At 29.1% G+C, this 9,036-nt stretch overlaps 1 protein-coding gene across 1 annotated transcript in view; it reads left to right on the top strand.

The window, feature by feature from the left end:
* Positions 1–9,036, top strand: part of LOC111634208 (protein transport protein Sec16A-like) — a 101,042-nt gene that overhangs the window by 57,211 nt on the left and 34,795 nt on the right. The gene's annotated exons all lie outside the window — the stretch shown is intronic.

Below are 9,036 nucleotides of genomic sequence, written 5' to 3'. Positions count from 1 at the left end.
ATCCGAAAGCATTCCAGTCGGCAAATTTAAATTTTCGCTAGTGCTGTGGCGCTGCAATCTTCAGCTATTTCTCGGGCTACTCAAATATTTTACGTTTTTGATACTAAATTAACTTCTGAAGTATAATTTTTTATTGTTTTTATATTTTTTAATAAATTTATTTTGTTTGTACAAAATAAAAAAAATAATTTTTAACGATACAATAGTCTTCGTTAGGCTTAACATCGACGAAAATTCAACGCGAAGCGACACGCAACGGAGAGAAATTTCAACATGGGATAAATTAATATATTTTTTCGTACATGATTCGTTATCCGAACCACTCCAGTCCCCAATTGATTCGGATAAACGACGCTCTACTGTATAGTTAATCGGGGCATTCTGTTCCTAAGGTTTCCATATCTGCTCTTGTCTTTTGTCTAACTCTGTTCTTGAGATTAAAGAAAGACATAAATGGACACCAGTGGGAATTTATAGGCCTACAATTTTTCAAATTGCAGTCCAATTATTTGAGATAAATGTGAAAAATATATTGAATTTAAGCTGAAAATGCAGAGGAAAAAACAAATTTTTAGATACAGGTTATAGAGATAGACAAGTTCAACTGTATTTTTAAAGTGAAAAGCTTAAAACTTTCTAGCAAATGGCTGAAGAAATTAACACCTAAGTTAAAAAAGAAAGCAGATCTAGAGCTAGAGCCAAGAACTGTCTAAAGAATATATGGCTCCAGCCAATAACAGCTAGCAACTCTGTTTAAAGTACAGTGGGAAATTTAAACTTATCCAGTGGGACAAAAAAGTGCCTACCAGACTGTCTCCTAGAAATGCCAGCACCTGTGCAGCTACCAATTTTGAATTCTTCTGTAAACTAGTGTATCCTGTGAAAAAAAGGTCATCCTATCATATGCCAGTCAAGGTGAATGGGAAAGGAGACAAGGAAAAGTCTGTCAAATATAAACTAAGGTATCTTTTTGATAAATTTTGTAGAATGTTGTCATTCTTCATTATGTCCCTCAGTAGAGATAAATGTCCAATATTATTTATTCTAAAAATAAGTTGACCAAAGAAAATACACTTGAGCCTGTAAAGGATATTCTCCACCTCTACCTGAATAAACAGATGCAGAAGAGGAACAGCTAATAAAACCTCACAAGAACTATCTGGGGCCATAGATATTATGCCAGTTTTAAAGTATTAATTAATAGGTATATTTGTTTCAAGAAAAATATATTCTGTTCAAATAAACATGGAATGTTTCTCAGACTATTTTACTATTTTTATTGTGTAAACAAAAGTATTATAGCATCTACAAAATTATCTATCATAAGTGTAAGCAAAATCCAGATGATATGTTCTGTACATGTTATAATAGTACTGCTCTTAAAAACATGAAATTTTTTTTAAATGTTCATAATTTCTTAATGTTGAAAATGATCAAAAATATCTGCTATAATATTTGTTTNTTTTCAGAAACATTTTTATTTTCTAATAATTTTGAAAATAGCTATCAATAAATTTTACATTTTAATATTGGTTTTTAAAAGTTTATATATTTAACATGTTTCTCAACATATCAAATGCAAACCAGACTTAAAGTATAGGATAACTGTACCAATAATTAACATTACATTTTATTATTTTTTAGATACATAAATGTAAAAAAATAACAAAATATTGACAATATTAGTGAAAAAAAGTGTTTCACAGTTTTGTTGTATAACAGCATGTAAAAACATTCATTACTTCTTTCTCAGTAATGTTTTAGTGTAATTGATTGCTTTGAAAGCATCTTGTTTTATGAATGAAATAGTTTCTACAGTCTCTTAAAAAGTCTGTACTTTCATGGATATCCTGCATGTATGGGAGCAGGATATTTATTTATCCTTGATTGGAATTTTTCTTTCTCATCTATATCACTTGTTTTTTATCAAGTAAGTTTTTGTTTTAATGTCTGTGACATGAATCACTTGTGAACACTGTTTTTTTACACTATACATTCAAGAATAAACTTATTTTTTGTTTGTATGGAACAGGGCTTCTTAAACTTTTTTTATTCACCACCCCATTTATGATTGCAATTTTTTTCGCTACCCAAAAAATATAAAATAGAGATATATATATACAAATTTGCAAAAACAATAATGGTGTACTACCACAGTTCACTCTTGTGTTACAATGGAACATAGACAATTTGAATACACTGAAAAGTGCCAACACTACACTAGTTTACACTACAGTGTTGCTGAATCGTTGTCTCGCTGCACCAGAAGAGATACAAAGTGCAACTCACGAAATCTATGACACAAAGCGTGCCGTTTTCAAACTCACAAATTATTTTCAATATTTTCCATTAAAATCTCACAACCCCAAGATTTCGCTCAGTGACCCCAAATGGAGTCATGACCTATAGTTTAAGAAGCCCTGGTATGGAACTATAGCCCAGATGTTTTCAATACAGTTTCCAGTAGAGTTTTCAGTCATTTTGTACAATCCACCTCTCACTACTGCACTTTCACTACAGATTTTATTAAAAACTATTTCTTACTGTTTCTTAAATTTATCTAGCCACCTGCTGCTTGCTTTGAATTTGATGTGTCTTAACCATTGCTTCTTGATAACAAGCACTGAGTTCAGCGTTAACACAGTGCTTGTTATCAAGAAGCTATACAATTTTGGCATGAGTTTTTTTATTTATCTATTTCTTAACTATTGTCTAAATTGTTAATTTTTTCTCTAAGAAGTTTCTCTTAAAATCATCAATTTCATCAATGTTAAATTCAAACAATCACTATAGAAATTTAAAGATTTAACATATTTTATTTTTGATTAAATTTTTTTTTTAATACCATTTCATCTTATTATCAGATTAAACACTTACAAATTTGAAAGCAAAATGAACTAAGAAATTTTCAATGGCATTAATGGATTTGGCTTATTCTGTGTTTGAATTTATTAAGTGTTTGATATGATGCTGAAGCAAAACAGTTTCAAAAAATATTTAATTGGAAATAAATAGGTTGATGATTTACATTCAAGCAATTTCTTCAGAAATTTAAGAAATTTTCCATCAGCAGGAATATTCTTGTCTATTATACTAAAATTCAGCATGTGCTTTTCAACATCTGGATACTCACATTTATGCATTATTTTCTTGATTTTGTTGTTAATTGAAGCTTTTCAAAATCTTCTCCTTGTTTTTCAGATGTGTAGAGAGAATATGCAATGGCATGTCAAATTCTTTCATAGCTTAAGTTTTTTTTTTAGTTTGCTTTCCTTCACAGTGTTTGAGGGAATTTTTTTCCTGCTATAAACAAAATCTTTAGTTTTCTCTTGTTTGCCATTTCTGTCTACTTCAAGATGAAAATGTCAATATGCATTTCTAACTTTACAGTGAATTTTATATAGTATGAATGTTTAGTTCCAAATAAGTAGATATATAATTGTATACTTGCTTACTGGAGAATTCAACTTAAAAATAAAAAACCATTTAACTATCCAGCATAATTCTTTAATAACATAACACTCGAAACACTCAAAACGGGAAATTCGAAACACTCGAAACGGGAAATTCCCGAATTTTCCGTTTCGAATTACAGAAATAACTGATGATGAACGCTCAATGCATTTGAAAACGATTTTATGTTATTAAAGAATTATGCTGGATAGTTAAATGGTTTTTCATTTTTAATTAAGTAGATATGTACAGATGAACTCAACTTTGATGATCCAATAATGCAGCAAGTTGTCAAATCACAGGTGTGTTTGTTGCATTTTTAAATTTTTAAAATCTGAAATGAATAATAACAATTTTAGGGCAAGCTGCATGAGAAACCATTTAAACTAAGTATAACTAATACGACTAACTAATCTAAAAAATATGGTATGCTTGTTACTTTGATTTAGTAAATATCAGCTAGTTATTTGAAATATTCTTACTGTGCAGTGGTTACCAGAAGCAATGGTAAACAGGATGGAGGAGCAAAAAATGAGTAAACAAAATCATGAGACTGACTAGAGCAGCGGTTCCCAACCTTTTTTCATTAGCGTACCCTATGGCATTTCCAACTTCCCAATGAGCAACGCATGCGCAAATCTCGCACTGCCTGTTTGTAGTGTGTGTCACCATTTTCAATTTTATTTTGAATCAGTTCTTGGTTCCCTGAGTACCTACAAGTCTGGTTTTTTATGATTTGGGCACCTAATACTTTGTGCCAAATTGCAACTTTTGACATGTACTCCTTCATACCTCTAAGCTGGTAACATAGCAGGCAGTATGATTTTATAAACAAGACATAGTCTTGTCAATAAAAAGTTAATAAAAATACTGAATAACTAATGAAAAAAATTACTGCTTGTAGAGAAAATCTGGAGAAACTAGCTATGTCCTTTTCCTTGCTAACAATAAAAAAAATACTTTTTATAAACAAAAGAATACTTTTTTCAAACAACACATGGAGATATTATTGAGAGATAATAATAACGGTAACACACCCCACCGTCAAAAGTCCGTAGCATAATCACTAATCACACACAATGGTATCCCCACCATTGACTGACTACGCAACGTTTACTGTATTGATCTGTTGCATTGTACAATCAGCAGCATAAGTTTTTATTTCTGTTTTTGCATTTTGAAATGTATAATAAAGTTTGTGATTGTTGCAAGGAACAATTTTTATCTAATAATTTTTTAATACTATTAATTTGTGATACATAATATATTAGTTTTTCTGTCATAATAACTAACTTTTTTCTGTACCCCTCAACAACCTATCGTGTACCCCAGGTTGGGAATCGCTAGACTAGAGTATAGACAAAAATACAAATTAGTATATTTTTAGATGTCTACAATATATTGAAAAATGATTAAAGACTTTGCCAGGATTAAGTAAATCTTATTTCATGTAGCAATTAACATAACATTGTACTTTTTAAATTTTTGTGAATGTAACATTAAAATAAAAGTATCAATCATTATATTAGTAGCATAACATTAATTAAATTTAGATACTAGTTTTTAATTATTTGACTACCATTATCAATATTCTAATTTAACTAGTGTTCAATTCTCATTGTATGTAGAGTTTAATTAAAAATTAACATATTTTTGATTCCATTATTCTATATTTGAATTTGTTTTATAAATCGAAAATACTTAAATGTGTCAGTTTTGGAAATTCTTGTTAATACTTGTTTCTTCCACTGAACATTTTATAATGGCCCAGATGGTATCTACCATCTCATCTGGATCTTTGTAAGAAAAATACAATGACGTGGTTCAATGAAGGTTAATATACTTCTTATTTGAATCTTAGAATCTTCAAACAGGCATTTGATTTATAAATGCAGTTTTTACTTTAGGTATTTCTTGTTTATTAATTATTTTAGTCATTCAGTTATTATGCAAACTGTATTTTATAATTTAGACATTTGCTGAACATCTTTCTTGTTTTATCAGCACCTAGTTTGAGACTTGTGAACAATTTAATTTGTATCATAATTTTGCTTACAAATTTATTATTCCGAATTTATAAGAAATTCAAATAAAATTATTATACAGACATAAAGTGTAAGATCTTTAACATTCAGCCTGATTTCTCACACAAGCTGAGACATTCAATTATCACCAAAAACTGAAAGACAGATCTGCAGACAGACATAGACACACACTTCTCTTTATCAAAAAAAATTTTTTTTAATTTTTTATTAGTGCTAATTTCACCATCACTATTACCACAATATCTCATTTTGATCTCATATTCTTTACCTGTTCTCTTTAAATCAGCCTTCAACAAAACCAACCAATAGTGATTGTTTTCATCTCACTTATTTACATATTATGAAATCAAATTAGCTGAAACATGAATTCACAGCATAACATGACATACATCTTTGTCTTGAACTACTGAACTATCCAATTAAAGGATAAAATATGAGCGGGATAAATTTTCTTACAATTTTCTGGTAAAAATTAATCTCCAAGAAGTTTGATAATCGTTACTATTAAATACCATTGTAAACTGATTTCTTATCAAAATTACTAAATAAATCAAAGAGGAGGTTTCACTTTTAATAATACTGCTAATGTATTAGAGCTGATAAACTCAAATAAAATTTGATTATGAAATGCATATACTGAATGAACAAACAAAAAGAGGACACATGAGAATTTTGATGATGCTGTGAACCAGACTTGGTAATAATCAGCCAGCTGTGCTTGTTACTGCCTTGTGTGTTGTGAGAAACACACAACTTTAGGCATTAAGTGCTCAAAATTTGAGATTTGCCTTTAATTTTGTATGAATATCTATCTAGAAGATTTATTTTAAACAAAAAGTTATTTGATAAACTTTTTTTCTTACATACAAATTCTATAGAATGCCACTTATTAAAAAGTCTGTAAATAAATTTTGTAAGAATAATAATTTGGAATATTTTAGAAATCAATTATTAACTTACTTTTTGGTAACTTGTGTTCTTTATGTAACTTTCCAGTATGAATATTTTTAATGTAAGACACTTTCAGTTATTGAAACACTTAATTTAAATAGTGATAATGAGCTAACACTATGTATGTTCTCATATAGCTAACCAAATACTAATGGTATGGCTATATTGTATGTCATCACTTTTGGTTTATATTATTTCTCAAAGAATGCTTTATCCATTAGCAAATGGCATAATCAACAACCTATTAATTTCTTTGGTAAAGTTACTAAATGTCTGAACAGGTTAAAGGTTTCAGTTAGAAGTAGCAAATCTGAAAGATGAGAGTACACTAAAATGTTATAATAGAAGTTGTTTTGGTTAAATGAAAACTAGTTTACACACAGAAATATACCTTATGCATGGGAGTTGATGACACAAGATGAGTTGTGCTAATTCTTTGTTTTGTTCATCCTGTATAGCTACATGAAATAATTAAAAATATAATAAAATAAATTACAACTATGTTTATAATTATGATGATGTTCATTACTATTATATTTTAAAGAATTTTTAATTCTTTACATAAAAATTCATATATTAGTTTTGCTATTAGAATTAAACCAAAGACTACATATAGTGTATATATTAATACAAAAATTTATGGAAATGCATATGAAGATCCATATTCAGAGTCAGCAAAAATTATACCAAGGAAGAAATGCAATCTTTGTACAGAATTGATTATGGATTTGATTTCTATCGATTTTAAATTATTGTTATATTATTGAATGTGTTTAGTATCTATTTCAGTGTTATATTTAACAGTAATTGCTGAACCATGTTGTTAGAAGTATGATTAATGAGACGCTAAAATAATTTTTTTAGTATACAACAATAATTTCAGCTATCATATATCATAAATCAGGAACTGACTGTAAGGTAGTAAAATTTGTTAATTAAAGAAAAAATAATTGTAACATTTTATTCTACAAATTTCTTTTGCTGATAGCAATGTTTAGCTAGTGTTAGTTATTATAATCACCAGTAGAGGAAGTGTGCTATAGGTATAGGCACTCGCAATCTAGTGCAGTGAGGCCTTGGACCATTTGGGGACCTAGTTTTTTTATATATTTATATATTTACACAAACACACACACACATATATATATATATATATAAAATAGGTTTCCAATTGTCAAAAACTTCAGTGAACTTCACTCTCAGTACCTAGCTACATCTGTCACTGTTTTATCTTACAAGATACACTTTTTGTACCTAAAATTTATATAAAATATGTCTTATAAGCTGAATGCATCTTATATTTATACTCTATTCTACTTATACACATCTATTCCTCTTTTTACATTCCAAAGAATGCTGCACAAAACAAAAATTGTGTAAAATAGTATAGTGCATGCATCCTGTAGAAAAATACTTGATAGGATCCAGAACTTCAATAGAATGAAAAAATAAGCAATTTATAAAAGAAACGTGAACTTTTTTTTTATTCTATCATTTATTGTTAACATTATTTGTATGTAAATATAGTAAACACAGAGTAGCATAGTAAGCAAAATTAACATACAGTAGACTCCCCTATAAAACGTGTTCATATGATACGGATTATTATATGACAGCAAAAAAATTGCGATTGTATTTGTATAAACACGCTAAAAGAGACTCACTCATATGATACAATAAAACATCATCGCTGGCTCGTGTCGCAATGGAATTGGTCGAATCTAGACCAATAGCAGATATTGCACAAACCATTGAGTTTAAATGAGCAGCGGACTACTAAAAACCATTTATTATTTAACAGCCATAAAAATTATATTTATATTAATGATGTCTCCAAAGTTCAGCAAATTTTTTGCAGAAAAATAACTTATCAGGAAACACGCGCCCACCATTCAATGCACCGCTCCATAACGAAAACGAGCTTAAGCAATGGTGTCATCGAATGGTGCACACTCAGTAAGTAATCTTACAATTTGTTTGTTTATAGCATAGTTTATATGGATTATTCCCAAAAAAATTATACGTGTTTTGGAAATGTTGAGTCGAATTAGTCTAGAATCAATTAATTTTATGGAAGAAAACCTTTCAAACAGCTGTAGTCCATAAACTGCATACATGCCGGGCTGTGATTGGCTCATGTATTTGTATATCATGCAAGGACTCATAGAACATGAATTTCATAAAACACGGAATGTATCTACCATGCTATAGGGGGGTCTACTGTACAGCATTCTCTGATGTACAGTACATACAGTATTGTATTGTGCTTAAAAAAAAAATAAATGAACCCCTGATTTCAACAAAAAGATAATTTTTTTTTAATTTTATATTAAAAATTTTAAAAATTTTGAAAAAAAAGAAGACTAATCCTCTTTTTATGTGATTATTTCAAAATAGTGTAAAAAGAGGGATAGGTGTATTTATTATGTATACAGAATATTTTTCTTCCAAAAAAATAGATGAAAATGTGATTTGCTCATTATCAGAACCTCTGTCCCAAAGCAAAGAGGTTTGGAGCAGCGTTCTGATCATGGCATTCTTCAGTTCTGTTTTATTGTTTTGACATGGAAATGCATATGAATATGGA

This window comes from Centruroides sculpturatus, unplaced genomic scaffold (genome assembly GCF_000671375.1).
Source record: "Centruroides sculpturatus isolate CEXI.00-Female unplaced genomic scaffold, Cexi_2.0 scaffold813, whole genome shotgun sequence".
NCBI lineage: Eukaryota > Metazoa > Arthropoda > Arachnida > Scorpiones > Buthidae > Centruroides > Centruroides sculpturatus.
This window is presented reverse-complemented; position numbering and strand designations above follow the sequence as displayed.